This window comes from Anser cygnoides, chromosome 13 (assembly GCF_040182565.1).
Source record: "Anser cygnoides isolate HZ-2024a breed goose chromosome 13, Taihu_goose_T2T_genome, whole genome shotgun sequence".
Classification (NCBI taxonomy): Eukaryota; Metazoa; Chordata; class Aves; order Anseriformes; family Anatidae; genus Anser; species Anser cygnoides.
The window spans coordinates 2,891,809-2,906,469 of NC_089885.1; the positions used below are offsets into that span (position 1 = coordinate 2,891,809).

At 47.1% G+C, this 14,661-nt stretch overlaps 1 protein-coding gene across 3 annotated transcripts in view; it reads left to right on the forward strand.

The window, feature by feature from the left end:
- The window catches only part of GAB3 (GRB2 associated binding protein 3), a 57,408-nt gene that overhangs the window by 15,025 nt on the left and 27,722 nt on the right, over positions 1-14,661 (forward strand). The window contains exon 2 of one of the 3 annotated variants that reach the window (XM_067004893.1): positions 4,123-14,647. The exons of the other annotated variants lie outside the window; for them this stretch is intronic. The gene's annotated coding sequence lies outside the window, so the exon portion shown is untranslated. The remainder of the gene's footprint in view (positions 1-4,122; positions 14,648-14,661) is intronic. 3 annotated transcript variants of the gene reach the window in all.

Consider the following 14,661-nt stretch of genomic DNA (forward strand, 5'->3'; position numbering starts at 1 on the left):
TGCATTTAGTGGTTCAGTTTGTAATTGCGTTTTACTGAATACAATGTCTTTGGGAAAACTCTTAGTTGCACGGAGTCAAGCCATTAATTAGCCAAGGACCAAGCCAGAAGCTTGGTGAAGACCCTCAGCTATCCCAAATCACTGACAGCAACTGTTGGTGGATCTGGTGCTTGGCTGCCAATGGGGATGCACCTCGCTGCTGTGTGCTCCCCTGGCTGCAAATGCAGTGAGTACTCAGGTACCCCCAAATTCCTTAAAACTCCATCCTCCTTTATTTTATTTTCCCTGTAAATCATTATGTATGTATATCGTAACTTCCTGACAGCAGTAGTGCAATAATATAACAACAGTGCACTACATGTGCCGTAAGACTCAACTTTCTTTAAGTATTAACACTGTCATAGAATAGAATATGAACATAATGTGATGGGTTTAAAAAATGAATTCAAGCAATCAGCAATACCAGAAGCTCTGTAAGTGCCTCATTATTGTTGCAGAAGTATTCTCTTTTATCTGTGGGTCATAATTTCCAAGAAACAAGTAAAAAATGTAAACACTTCCAAGCATTCGTCCCTTTGGGCATAGGGTGTGTTAAGCAAAAAATAGAAAGAAAAAAAGAAAAAAAATCTTTATGGACAGAAAAGAATTGTTGGCCAGGGCATTTCAGACAGAAGCCAACAATGGCTAACCTAGCAAACAAGAAAGAAGAAATTTGCAAATGGTTTTATCACCTTATTCATGGAAATTCACCATTCATGTCAGCCTTAAAATGAATTCTTCTTCAAGTTTAAAAAACCAACTAGGAACTTTTTTCTGGAGTGGATTTCAATGCAGGACATGGTTGTGGTAATTACTGGTAAGCACATAGTAAATAGTCTGAGAGGTAGAAACCACAGAGCTGGAAATCAGACCTCAGCTAAGCTGGGTCAGATTCTGTGCTTGATTACACTGCATGAATACGTTATTGGAGGGCACATTTCCAGCTTTCAGAAGTGAAAAAATAAATTCAGATCTTAATTTTTGCAAAGCAGACCAGAAATTGCAGAAGAACACTGCATCATTACTTTGCTGCACTACTTGTTTAGAGGTGCCCTTTTAGTAATACAGGTAAAAATATCCTCGTGCTTCCAGGCTACATTGTAAGAGCTGTAAGATTGTATGAGTTGTTTAAGTTTCTCAGTCCATTTTGTTTCCCATGTCAGCTCTTTGATGGTGGTTTGTTCCCACAACAAAAAGTAAAACAGTACATCAAAGATAGGGTGAACGAAAATTGGCAGCACCCAGCCTTTTGTTGATATGAACATTAACTGGGGGCACGAGGACCGTTTCATCTACACCAAGGTGCAGATAGGAACGCCATAAAAATTAGTAAGGTTGTTTTTTCTTTAAGACCTCTTGGAAGCCAGCTGAGCAAACATTGCACCTCAGGAAGGATCAAAGGTGGAGCAAAATTCTTTGTGTTGTACCTGGCGTAGACCAAGACCATCAGGAACCACAACTGGCAGCCAGTGGTGAGCGCAAAACCAGAAAGTGGCCGGGGCTTTTCTGCCTGTTGCAGTCCTTGAAATTCCCCCAACTGAATACAGTTTGCTGTGCAAGGATTTGTGTTGTTAAAATCTTCCTTGGCTTCTTTGGAAGCTTTTTCAGTTTTCCTCTGTGACTCAAGGTGAATCCATCAGCTCTCTGGAAAGAGTAGTTATCAGAATAATTCCATAGCTTGAGATACTACGATATATTGTTTACCTTTATCTTGCACAGCACGTTTGTTTGTTTTTTTTTAATGTGTCTAATTGCTCTTGTAACTTGTTGAGATCAGATAAGGAATTCTCCCATTTTCCCCAAGGCCAGGGTGCCATTCACAGCCTTCCAGTGCGATGCTGTTTTCTCCCTCCCTGGTTTTCCCTCTGAACCAGATCTTGCTGAGAGCAGAAGAGACAATTCCCTTGGGGAACTCCTGGGAAGCAGCTCCCTAGGATTTTGCGATGGCTTCTGATGCACCAGAGAAGACAGCATCACCATATGATTCTTCCTGGGCCTTGTAAACAATTTAAAAATATTTTCTGCTTAGGAAAGGCTTTTCTATCCACAGCAGGATCAGATCAATGATTAAATTTTCTCACAAGTTCACATATATCCTCGACTCTTACTGTATCTCTTCGCCTGTCCTTTAAAAGCCTCCTAAATCCCTCAGCACCACATCATCATCCTCCAAATGGCCAGCATCCACGTTGCAGCCACATTTACTGGTTGGCTGAAAAACTTGCATGACTTTCTATTTCAGAATTCACTTACTTTTGGCTGATTTAGTATTGCACACTTTGGTAACACAGGTCTTCGTTCTCACCAGCGGGTTCTCTACCTCCCAGCCGGTTTTATTTGAATCGAGTATTTTAGTCTGGAGATTTTAGGAACTGCATTTACAACACTCAACCTGGTTCATTTAACTCACATTGCTTGTACGCTGCATCCTAACAAGTCACATTTACAAACTGCTTCTCTGAAAAACACAGTAAGAAGGAGTCAGAAGCGAGGAGAAGAGTAGGAGTAATCCCGCATTCAGATCTAAATTTGAGTCAAGTGTAGGATGCAGTTTAAAATAAGAAAAGATAATAGTTGGGGTTCTGTTGTTTCTTTCCACCTCTTCCAAAAGTCAATTTTGATAATACTCCTTACCTCTTAGAAAAAAGTAAATACAAGTGATGGACCTTCGTTGAAGTGTTTCATGAGTTAAAATTAACCTCGAAAGTTTGCACACTCTGTTCTTTGAACTGCGTTTATTTCTATTTTATTTGTTCATATCTGACCAGAAATGGGTAGCATGCAAATGTCTCCTTGTGGTTTAAACAAATAAGCCATGAAGTCTAAAAATGGAAAGCAGTTACTGCTTTCTGTGTACAACCACTGCTTTCAGATGTCTCTTTTGTAGCTGCTAGTGCTTGTGACTATGGCTCCATTTTTACTCAAAAACACACGGTTTTCTGAGTTGCTGGGGGAGGAGGGATCCAAGGAAGGGATTTCACTACTCTGGTTTTCTCCTTGAAAGAGAACTCCTGTGGTATCCCTGCTCTGGCAAGGACAGCAATCAGCAAAGACCGAGGATGAACCTTGCCTTCCCCTGCAGAACAAGAAAATTTGTTATTCAAAATGTCAGCTAATCCCCAGCAAAAAGCTGCAAAGATCTCAGATGCGGTGCCCATCCCTGAATTCCCCTGCCAACGTCCGTTGTTTTACAACCGTCCTTCCGACACGCTGCTCTCGGCACTGTTGCTGTGTGCAACACCCAGACAACGGGGGCAATGCCATAAAAAAACCCTGTATTCTCAGCAGGGCCACCCTTCTGGGAGACCACGTGCAGGAATTATCTCAGCCTTTGCAGGACAGAAATTCTCCTCTCCTTGCAACTTGGCTCCCAGATCGTAGACAGCATTTTGCATTGGGACGTTTTAATGAAATCCAGAAGAAAAAAACTAACTTTTTCCTTTTCCTCTTTAATATATTAGTTTATTTTTGTCAATTTTGAGCTTTTGGATTGAGTTTAGTTTAGGTTGTTGTCAGTTAGGATGAGGCACGGGCCTCTAGTGAATTGGGAACTCTCAGTGCGTTAGCTTTGCTCCTATACTTTCTCGATCTCGTTGCTGTGCCGGAAGGTTTGATGGAGGGTTTTTATAGAGAACAAATAAACCAGAAACACAAATAAAGGCCTGATGGCCATTCTCTTTGCTTACAATATATATTATTCTTTATATTCAGAGTCGTTAGGCATTCTTGGCACTTTGAGAGGTTGCCACAGATTAGATCAGCCCTTTATAGAAATAGGAGTTAAACATGCTGCAAACCACTTTGTTCTTCATTTGTGATTGATCTGGTTTCTCACATTGCACTTCAGCCTTTGCTTTGCATTCTCAGGGAGTATTTGGTTACTGAGCACTCTTTCTTTGTAAAACCTTTAAAAAATCAAAATATATGGTAAATTTTGACTCTTAGAGAGGGAGTTGAAGAAATCCATTGTGCTAAAGCAGCAGTGCAAGGCAAGGGCTTGCATAAGGAAATGCATTTTGGTTAAAAACAAAAGGTAGTGGTTTTGAGGCCCAAAGTAAACTGACAGCTTTCTGCTTCTTCTAGAAGAGCCTGCCCCTTCGAACGGTTGACCCAGCTGACAGCGAACTGACTGCTGCTGCGGGCACGGGAAGGCAGAGAGGGTGAAGGGGGTCTAGAGCTTGAACAGGATCTTTCCCATAACAGCAGCGCAAAGCCCTTTAAAGAGCTTTCTGAAACGTATGGATTGTGGATATACAGATGAAGAAGGATGAATTTACAACCTTCATTAACCTCAAATGGATTTACAAAGCATGTCTAATGATATTCTGGTAGGGGTTGCCCGTTGTTTCAAGGCAGCTGTGCAGGACCTCTGTGGGCAGCATCTCCCATGGATGGAGTGAGCATCTGACAGCATCTGCGCTCAGCTCAACCTGCTGAAGGTGTCGAGCTAGAAGATGGCTCCTAGAAGATGGTGGCTAGAAGGTGTACTACTGCCTTGTTATCGGGACTTAAATTCCTTTTCATAACTATAGGTAAAAAACAAGAGTGTGATTCAGAGTTTGGCTTCAGCTGACCCATGGGCCCAACTGTTGTTTGTTGCTGTAATTTCTATAGTTACACTGGAAGCACTCTGGGCTCTAGGTATTTTGACTGCCGAAAGCCAGAAATAACTAGTTGGAATAAAAGTGTTAATAGCCTGATGGCTGTGTGAGTCATAGTCACAGTGGCCTTTGAGACAAAAGAGATTGCTCTGAGCACAGCAGTGGAGAAAGCCCTTCCTCTGTGCAGCCTTATTGCAGGTCAAATTTAAACTTCCTTACTCAGAGCACAAACAGCTCTTGTATTTATCCAGTCCAAGCTCCCGTACCCCAGGATCCCGTTCAGCCAAAGCAAATGAGGACACCATTGCAAGGCCTGCAGAGGCAAACCCCACCTGGTGCTCACTGCAGAGCCCTGGAGAGATGTCTTCCTGGGCAGCTGCCGGGCAGGGAGAGGTTTTGCACAGCCCACTCGCAACTCAAAATTATGGAGCATCCAACGTTCAACACCCAGGAGGATTCCCACGTAGCTCACACACATTCATGTATGGTGCTTACTTGCATCTCCGTGGTGCATTCTGCTGGCTTTTGCACGAGAAGAGGAAGTGTCCTCTCAGTTTCACGACACCATGCACAACATCTATGTTTCAAATGAATACTGTAAGATTGCATTTTTCAGGAAGAAAACCTTTACTGTCTTCAAAGTGAGGAGGTGGTTAAATGGGAGCTCGGTGGTTGGTTGGCGTCAGGGTTCTCACTTCATCTTGCCAGGCACTGTTCAGGCTCCAGGTAGAAAATGGCAGGGAGAACTTGAACTACAGCCCAAATGAGTACGGGCTCAATTCCTCAAAGTATTTTAGTTTAACTGAGGTCAAAAGACTGTTCTGAGCTTGCTGCGAAGTGCATGCCCAAGTAGCTTCTGGATCTAAACTGTGAAAGCAGATTTGGTTATAAATGGTTTGGATTTTTTGGTACCTTCAGGAACCAGACTGCAAGGAAAGAGTTTCTGTCAGGTTGAATTTGGGAGGTTAAATAGTGCATTTATCCTTTTGGACTTGGGAGAGAGGTACTACCTTTCTACTGGTACTAACCATCCTGAAGCTGCAGGACCAAAATGCTCTAGGGCGTTTGTTTGTTTGCTCTGTATTCAAAGTGCCCTTATCTCACATCACGCTTTGTGGGATCCAGTTAGCAAAAACAGCGACTGTGAGCTTCACACTTCTGCTTAGAGCTCCTGACACGATCACTGCTTTGTGCGCTCTGCAGATGGAGCAGATCGTCTTGAGTTTTGTTGTTGTTGTGAAGATACAGTAGCAGGGGCACAGCTTCCTGCTCTGCGGCCAAGCCTGGAACTAGGTCAAGTGGCAAAAGCAAATTGCTAAGTGTGAGATGTGTGTCTTCAGGAATGGGAAAGGGAGCTCTCAGCTCTGTTGCCAAACTGCAGGCCAGTTTTTGCAGAGACTTCGAGGAACTTCATTGGAACGCATGCTGAAATTCAGGACAACCTAACATTTTTGCTGACACCACATTTGCCTGTTACACTGAAAGTTCTCTTGATGCTGAAGGATCACACAAGTGCCATGGCGTGGGATGCCTGTCTGGGTTTGTGTCAGAGGACCAAGAGCTTTGGATCGAAAAAATAACAAATCCTAGGATGCTTCGCGATGATGAGCAAAACTGTACAGAAAGGGAGCTGAAGTCTGAAGGAAGTGTGAGGAACAGGCTCTCTGTTCTGGGGCTTTGTTTTGCCAGTTTAGTAGAGAAACAGCCTGAGTCTACAGAGAGTGAGCTGCAGCATTTTGCATCTTTATTAGTGTTGTCTATTTGGGGGATCTGTTGTTGGTGTGGGTCTGGTGAGAGCTCTCACACCTACACACGGAGTTACATTATACCTAGACAGACGCCGCACCACCGGACTACTTCACACATGCTTACCAAAGTGTGAACTATTACATACATGCTATGGGCTGGTCTCTTTATGATAAAAGCAGTATCAGGCTTAATTGCATATTGGCCCTTAAATAAAATGTGAGGTGTGTCTGCAGTCACCAGCTCAGTGTCTGCTCACAGGGTGGGAGGAAAAAACCCACGCATATGAGAGTCAGAAGAATCTGTCAAAGTGCATTGTTCTCATGTATATATGGATATATGGTACATATAGGTATGTATGTATTGATATATGGTGGTTTCTGACCCCAGAGAAGCAAAAGCAGTGGTCAAATTTTTGGAATTAAGGTGTGATGAGGACTAATTACTCAACCCTCAGATACCTTTTAAGCTGCAGGTGAATAGATGCTCCATGCTGTGACAATCCCTCGCTGTGTTTTTGGCATTAGTGACCGAGGGTAGAAAAAGAGGACTGTACCCAACGCCATGTATCACGGGCTTTAGCCTCTGGTTTTCAGACTGTTAGCACTAGTAGTTTTATTTTTATTTTCAACTGCTCGCCTCACAATACTTCCCTAAACTAGTCTAATCCCCTTGATGAAGTTTCCCTATATAGAGCCTTAGTTGATGTTGACCAGTTGTATTGCAGATTGCAATCCCGATTTAAATGAGAGGGTAGAAATCTGTGAATTAAATTAACATTTGTTAATGCCATTTTCTCCATAGGTACTTTTAATTTTTTTCATTGAGATATGCTTTCATTAGTTGCTCTCTAATGATTTACCACTAAATGTAGTTTTTAGAATGAATGTGGCACTTATTTTCACTAACAAGGATACTCTGTACCTGTCCATGACTATCTCAGCATTTGTGTAGCTTAGTATACAATTACTCACATTTTTTGAGTTATCATTTTGATATTAAAGAGGTAGCATTGTGCAAAGCTTTACTCCCCCAGCAGGGATTATTTTATATGATTTGAAACAAGCTGCATTTGAATGAAATTGGAATTCAGTAAAAATGCAAAAAAGCATTTTAAAAAACTTCTTAAAGCATTTAAAATTACTTATTTATGTGAAGTTAATAAGCAGATGAGCTAGGTTGTTTTTATGCATTAAATTGACCCCCTCCTCTTTGGTTGCACTTCTTTTCTTTGTCTTCAAACCAATTTGCATACAAAATTTCAGTTTCTTTGACACTGCCTGTTTAGAAAGCAGTAAGTGGAAGAGACATCGGAGTCAGAACTGGAGTGCAGGCTGAGAAACGGCGGAGTCAAGAACCGCTTCCTTCGGCTGTTTAAGAGAACTGCTGTGCACTGCAGCTCAGAGCCATATTACAAAATCATACTGTAAATCTATGCTGACACATATCAGTAACACTCTTGAATTCCCTTGAAGCTGAAAACCTGTGAAGGGTGTCCATGCATGGAAGTGCTAAGTATGCTGGACGTGTGTTTTAGTGCTTACTTTCAAAACAAACATGACGTGGCTTTGGGATAGCTTTGCTTTTGCTCGGTAAGCCAACTAATCCTCTGCAAGACATGCTTGCAGGGGGGAAGGCACAAACACAACCTCCAGCTGCAGCTGTAGGGAGAGCCCTTGACCCAGGCAGGGAGACCCTGGCAGCAAATACCTGCAGAGCCCACGGGGGAGCAGACAGGGCTGGCAGCTTGGGTAGCCTGCATGGGGCATCCCCAGCTAGCTCTGCTTGGAGACTGATGGCCAGAGGAGTGCTAACCTGCCTTTTTCAGCCCAGGATTCAGCCCACCTGGTGACAGTATGCTCACTTGTTCAAAGGAATATCAGTAAAAGGCAAAGATCGATCCTACTCCAAATTTCAGGGAGGCAGAAGCAGCCAGCCTGCCGGGTGAGTCACGCAGGAAAATACTACCACACATGACTTGTTCACAGTGATTTTGCCTACTGATGAGCAAAATACAAGAAACAACTAAAAGCTGGCTTTGAAAAGCCTTCCTTTAAAGTACACATTTCCTTAATTCCCTGAGAGCTCCTGGCAGCTCAGCCAAACAACAAGAGGCCATCAAGGTTTGGTCCTGCCCTGCCTTTCCCAGCAATGGCACAGCGTGGGAATAGGACAGTGATGGCAGCTCAGGCACTGAACTCTTACCTACAGGCTTTTCCTAGGGCTCAAGCTGGAGCTGGCTGGCTCTTGTTTACCTGGGAGCAGCAGAGCTCTTGCAAGTGCCATTACAAGCTGCAGTGCTGTGATTGTAAACTCCTTGGGTCAGAAACCAACTGTTTGGGGTTTAATATTTTTATCTAGTACAACAGAGTGATGGATGAAGGCCATTAAGGTGTACAGTACAAGGCTTGCATTTAGCCTTTTTTTAGATTCCTGAGGATGCACGGGTTTACCAGACTGAAGGCATTAGCTTCCTTCATGGTCCAGCCTCCCTCCAGGTACCCCCCACCAGTGCCAGAGCCACCAGCCCAGCACAGGTGATGAGACTTCTCCTCCTCAGCCAAACTGCTCTGCTGAAAACATCAGACCTGGCAATGCCACTGTTAAAGTCAGGCAGGGATGTAAGGAAAGATGCACGCAGCTGCTAAAGGTGCATTGAGAACAGAGCAGAGCAGCCCTCAGCCTCAGCCTCGGCCCCGGCCCAGCCGCACGGACAGCTGGGGGAAAGCTGGAGGAGGAGGGGAGGCTTGCACAGCAACAATCTGCTCTCATCATCCCAAAGGATCGATTCTCAGACCATTATCTACATTCCCACATGTGCAAACACACGTGCCTTAGTGATCCAGGGAGGATTTGTGAGTTACCACCCAAGGAACAACCATCTCTGTAGGACAACATTTGCTCAAGGGGTTGCCAGTGGCTGCCCAGGCCCCACTGCCCGACCACGGACAACACACAGTGCTGCCAGCTTATATTTCTCTGGGGCACATGCAGTGTCTTTGGGATCTTTTAAATCTGTCTTCAGCCCAGCCGCAGGGCCGAGGCTTTCTCCGTTCCTACGCCAGCCTGACAGACACAGCTATCTAGCAAGTCAGACTAGCCCTCCCCAGCACAATCGCAGGAAGTTATTCCAAGCCTCAGACAAATCCCATTTCTATCTCTGGAAGAGTAAAAGGTCAAAAAACACCAGGCTGTAGCGGTGCCAGCAGCCGGCGCAAGCCGCTTCCCCGCGGGGCAGGGCTGAGGCATGAGGGGCGCCGGGGGGCTCGGTCATGGCCGGCCTGGGCCCACAGGAGGGGAGGCCTGGCTGGGGACAGGGAGATGGCGTCCCGGGGAGCCCACACAGCTCCGGGCCCACCCGCCCCGCTGCTGGCTCCCAGCCACATCCCCATCCTCTGCCGGCGATCGGCAGCATAATTAGCACAAGTCCTGATTAGCTCCTGCCCTCCGCTTGCAGCGTGCTAGCAAAACAGGAGGTGTCTGGGGCTCGGGGCCATTCTTCAGCAGCGGCTGTGGTGTCCTGAGGTGCCCAGGCCCGGGCAGGCCATGCTTTGGCCACAGTCACAGCAGGGACGTGAGGACATCTCTCGTCATTCCCTGCTGTCCTCCCGGGACTTCAGGAATGTCCCCTTCCCTCCTGTCACGTTGCTTTCCTTTCTGCTTGGCCCTAGTGAGAAGGAACCCCCAACACCGGCCGGGCAGGGCGCTGCCGCCTGCCCTGCAGCTCCTGGCTGGGGACCCAGCGGTTCCTCGCCCAGGTTTTCCATCTCTGCCGACGAGTCCATTCATTTTATGTTTGTCCTTCAGCTTTCCTGCGCCTCCCATTCCTGCCCATCCAAGTTTCTTGCCAGTTGGGGCTCCCCTGCTGTCCCCCAAGCTCTTGCTTTAGCTCCCCTTGTGAAACCTCTCGCCATTACCTATTCCTGCTCTGCTGCTAGGACATGAACTCCTGAGCCACCCGTTTAAACACAGCCCTCATTGCTCCTCACGTTGCTACCTGCTGTCACTGTTCAATTATCTGATACAAACACGGCCTGCCAAAACAGAGGTGGTTTGAGACTTGCAGCGTCCACGTGCAGAGCTACGGGCCGAGGCACATTTTGGTCACTGGCTGAAAGCTCCCACAGCTCCACTCCTGCCCACATGGGTCACGTCCTCTCCCCGGGGTGTTGAGCCCTTACAAAAAGGGCTGAAAGACTCCACACAGCTCCGGAGCACCCGATTTCAAGTGAGGGCAGCAGCAGGGAAAGTCTTGTTTGTTTTTCTCGAATAGCCTGCACACAGTGGGATCAGCCCCAAGCGAAGGCCTTTTCATATGGTGCCTTTGTGGTGAGTCTGCCTCCACACCCTCCCTCAGACGAATGCTCCGAGCAGTGGTTTCTTTGTCACTGCCATGGCATAGACTGTCAAGGGTCTACGCTCTTGGAAGCAAACTCACAGCAAAGGGTTGGGCACGAACCGTCAGTAATTTAACCACTTTGCAGCAGGAGCACTCCTGTTTGGAGGAGTGGGAGAGGTCAGGCTGCGCAGGGCAGATGGGCTCTGCTCTCAGGCTCAGCTGAGCAGGAACTGGTGATGTCCTCAGAGCACAGCACTGGGAGGCTTTGTGCGTCTGCTGCGTCCTTTAAGCAGATCTCAACGTACGGGGCTGCCTTAGCATTGCTGCTGTTGGTTTCCCTTTCTTCATGGATCTCTCCCATGGGGTTAGAAGCAACAAAAAGCACTTAAAAACCGAAAATGAGGTTCTGCGATTTAAAAAATCAGCAGAGGAACTCCAAGCTAGGCTGAATTTCACTTCAGCTCCTGTTTTGCAGTTCAGGTTGACAGTGTCACGTTAGCAGCAGCAGCAGCCATGCTTAACTGCACTTCCTTCTGAAGCACATGCAAGCACTGCAGACTGTACAGTGGACTGTGCTCCTTTGGTTTTGAGGATTTATGAATTTTGGGCTGGGTTCAACAGAAGGGAATGGCTTTAAGATCAGTAATAAGACCTGTGACAAAGCTTTCCCATCAGAGGAAAGCGAAGATGTTGAGGCCGCACTCAGGTGTGCCTCAGGTGCCCCATTTTGGGGGCAGGGGGAAAGAAGGCACGTTCGTGACAGTGCTGGTGGCACCCTGACCCTCTGTGACCATCTGAGACCATCTGTGACTGGCTCACAGGGCGTCCCAAGGCCCCTCTCCCTGCTGCAGTGGCAGGGGCATCCTCCAGGCTCGATGCCTCCTTGCCCCTTGTGCCTCCAGGGCACCCAGCGGGACAGCTCTGGCAGCACCCAAGCAGAAAGCATCCGCATCCCGAGTGCTGCCCGGTGACCTCATCTTCTGGGTGTAGCTCGGCGTGCAAAACCCACGAAAAAGGGATAGGGAAGGGAGGAGAAGAGAGAGAGAAGTTGCAGAAAAGCAGAAATAAATGCTGCAGTTTTGAAAATGACTGTGGAAAAACCCAGCTGGCTCATTGTCCTCACTTTTGTAACAGTAACATTGATCCTATTTCACCAGCCCACGAGCACATTCTCGGCGATAGTTTTATGGTTTAAAGGAGATGAAGATCCGGGTAAGCTGCACACCGCCCCTGCCCGCCACCGAGTTTACCCGTTTCCATTTGGTAAGGCTTTTGGTGTTTTAATAGATCAGTGCTCTGACAGGCTGAAAAATGATGGAAAGGGAGCTATTACCCTTCTCCCACATTGCTCATGTTTGAGATATTGCTGAGTACATTAATTGCACGTTGTTCCCAATAGATCAAGCTGAACTTTTGTTTCTGAAATCTGTTTTTACTCCCAAACCGTTCCACTCTTTGCGGAGTTTGGCAGAAACTTTTACTCCTGCTGCACTCACAGAGTCTGCGTTACAAAATACTGACAACTGGCCGAACGTAACCCCAAAGGGAAGGCACCTGCTCAGGAAAGCCAGCCCATCCTCTGGAGGCTGGAGCAGGGAAGTTTGGACCCCGTCGGTTTAGTACCACGTTGAATTTTGCCTTTCCACACTACAAAGAGAGCAGGACAGCAGCCACTGCTAGGGCAGGCACACAGCTGAAGGGCACCGACCCGCTGCCCTCAGGCCAGGGGTAGGAGGCTGGTTTGGGGCATCCTGAACTCATCGCCTGGGCTGGGCACTGCTGCGGGCACCCAAAACGCAGGCTTCCAGGCAAGGCTAGTACTTGGCAAGTCCAGAGATTTCCTAGGAAATGAATTATGGCACGCAGTTGTTTTCAGTGCTGCTGTGATCAGAGTGCAAATCCACAACACGAAGGGGCTCCAGAATACGGAGCGTTGAGGCAAAAGAGCGCAACGTGCCAAATGCGATTGTTTTCCTTTCGCAGCCTGTTATATTCAGATGTTGAGGAAATGATTTAATATTTCTGAACATGTTGTGATTTCATCGGTGGGTCCAGCAAGGGAAGTTTGAGAAGTCATGCAAATTAAGATAAACATTAAGCACGCTGTTGGTGCTAGCTTTGCCATGCTGTTTTCTGGCTGTGAGGCTCAGGAGGTGGAAACAAATGACAGTGCTGCACAGGGCACGCCAGCCGAGGGCACAGAGATGTCTTCATGACAAGGCAGAAGCTGCAGCATTAACAGGGGACTGGAAAAACTTAATGAAACTGTGGGTCACAGCTTGAAGGTCCCATCTCAGGAGGGCAGAAGAGAAAGGTGTGAGGGTGAGCGATGCAGTCAGGGAGTGGTGCCAGCTCTGGTCCTCACTCCATCTCTGCCAGAGCATCTTGCCCCTCATGCTGGTGTGAAGTCAGCAGGGCATGAAGCAGTACAGTGAGAAAAACCACGCGGATCTGCAGAATTTCACAGGCAGGGCAAAGAAATGTGCGGCTGCCCCCGAAGCATGGGAAGTTTACGTGATGGGTGTTTGGATACTTGAGCTGACTTTAGCCAGCTGAGTTTGTGAAACGCGCCTCGAGTGCGGAGGGAAGTGGAGCTCACAGGGTGTTAGCCCTTCAAGCCTCGCCCTGAGAGCCCTGCTTCCTTGGATGAGATGCAGGACGCAGCAGCAAAAACTCCGAAAAAAACTCCAGAAAAACTCTGGCAACTCAGAGAGGATTCTTAAACAAACAAAAGAAAACCTGGCACGGGGAGCGTTGTTTATATTTTTCCTAACATTTATGTACTTTAAAATAAAAAATGACGGGCAGGAGATGCTGTATGTTAGGAGCCGTATGAGTGATGACCACTTTTCCACAAACTAAGGAGAATGAAAGTATAATTCTAAAAATGTCTAAAAACCAGCTCAGTCTCCTGTGCAGTGTAAAGCAGAGAAGATTAATTTAGGAGAGCTTTTAAAGAAGAAGGAGAACCGGTTCTTAAAATGTACCACTGCCTAGCAGAATACTTACGGGCAAAGCAACCCAATGTATTGGTGAAAAGGCAGTCCAAAACAGCAGAACTGCAATCAAAATAGATGTGTAAACTCCTTAGCACAGCTGCTTTTCTAATATTGTACTTCGAAATGAGCAGGCGGGTGTGAACCCAGCCACTTAGCACTTCCAGCCTCCTTCGGTGTTGTGGGGCTCGGTGTGGCCACGCTCAGCCCCACCCGTGCCCCCGCAGCCATACCGACCCATGCAAGGGAGCTCACCCAAATGATGTCACCATATATTTTGGTTTGTCTTACCCACACTCCTAGTGTACTCTTAATTGCAATTATGGTATTTACTGAAACGGCCAGGCAGGTAGCACCCAGCGGTGGGGAGAGCCTGTGTCCCCCCAAAGTGGGGTCTCGTGCCTGAGATCACCAGAAGACGCTCGCTGTCCAGCTGGAGAAAAGTCAGGGCTGAGGGCAGCCTGTGAGTAACCCACAAACCCCAGGCTAGACCCGTGAAGGGTGAGTTCATCGTCTGATGTGGTAGATAGAAAGGCTGCTCATCTGTCCAAGGCAGATTTTCTTGATTCAGATTATTCCTTCGGCTTGTGTTTCCATTTTTGGGAATCTCTGCATTTCTCAGAGCTTCCTGTCGAGAGGAGGACCTGGCCCTCTCCAAGCAAGTGGGAGCTTTGCCATTTACTTCAATAGAGTCTAAATGTCACCGCGAAGGCCGGGTGGCTCCCGCGGGACGGCTTGCGAGCCAGCACGTAGATCCCAGCGGAGATCTCCAGTGTCTGCACAGCTGGGAGCACGCCGAGCCCTCCGAAACCAGTGCCCCCTCCACACGCCTGGATCCCAAGCTCTTCTGGACACGCAGCGGTTGCTGTTGTGACGTTGGACCTCTCTCTTTTTTCCTTCCTATCTCCGTACATGTGTCCAGAAAGGTTGGTTCTTGTTT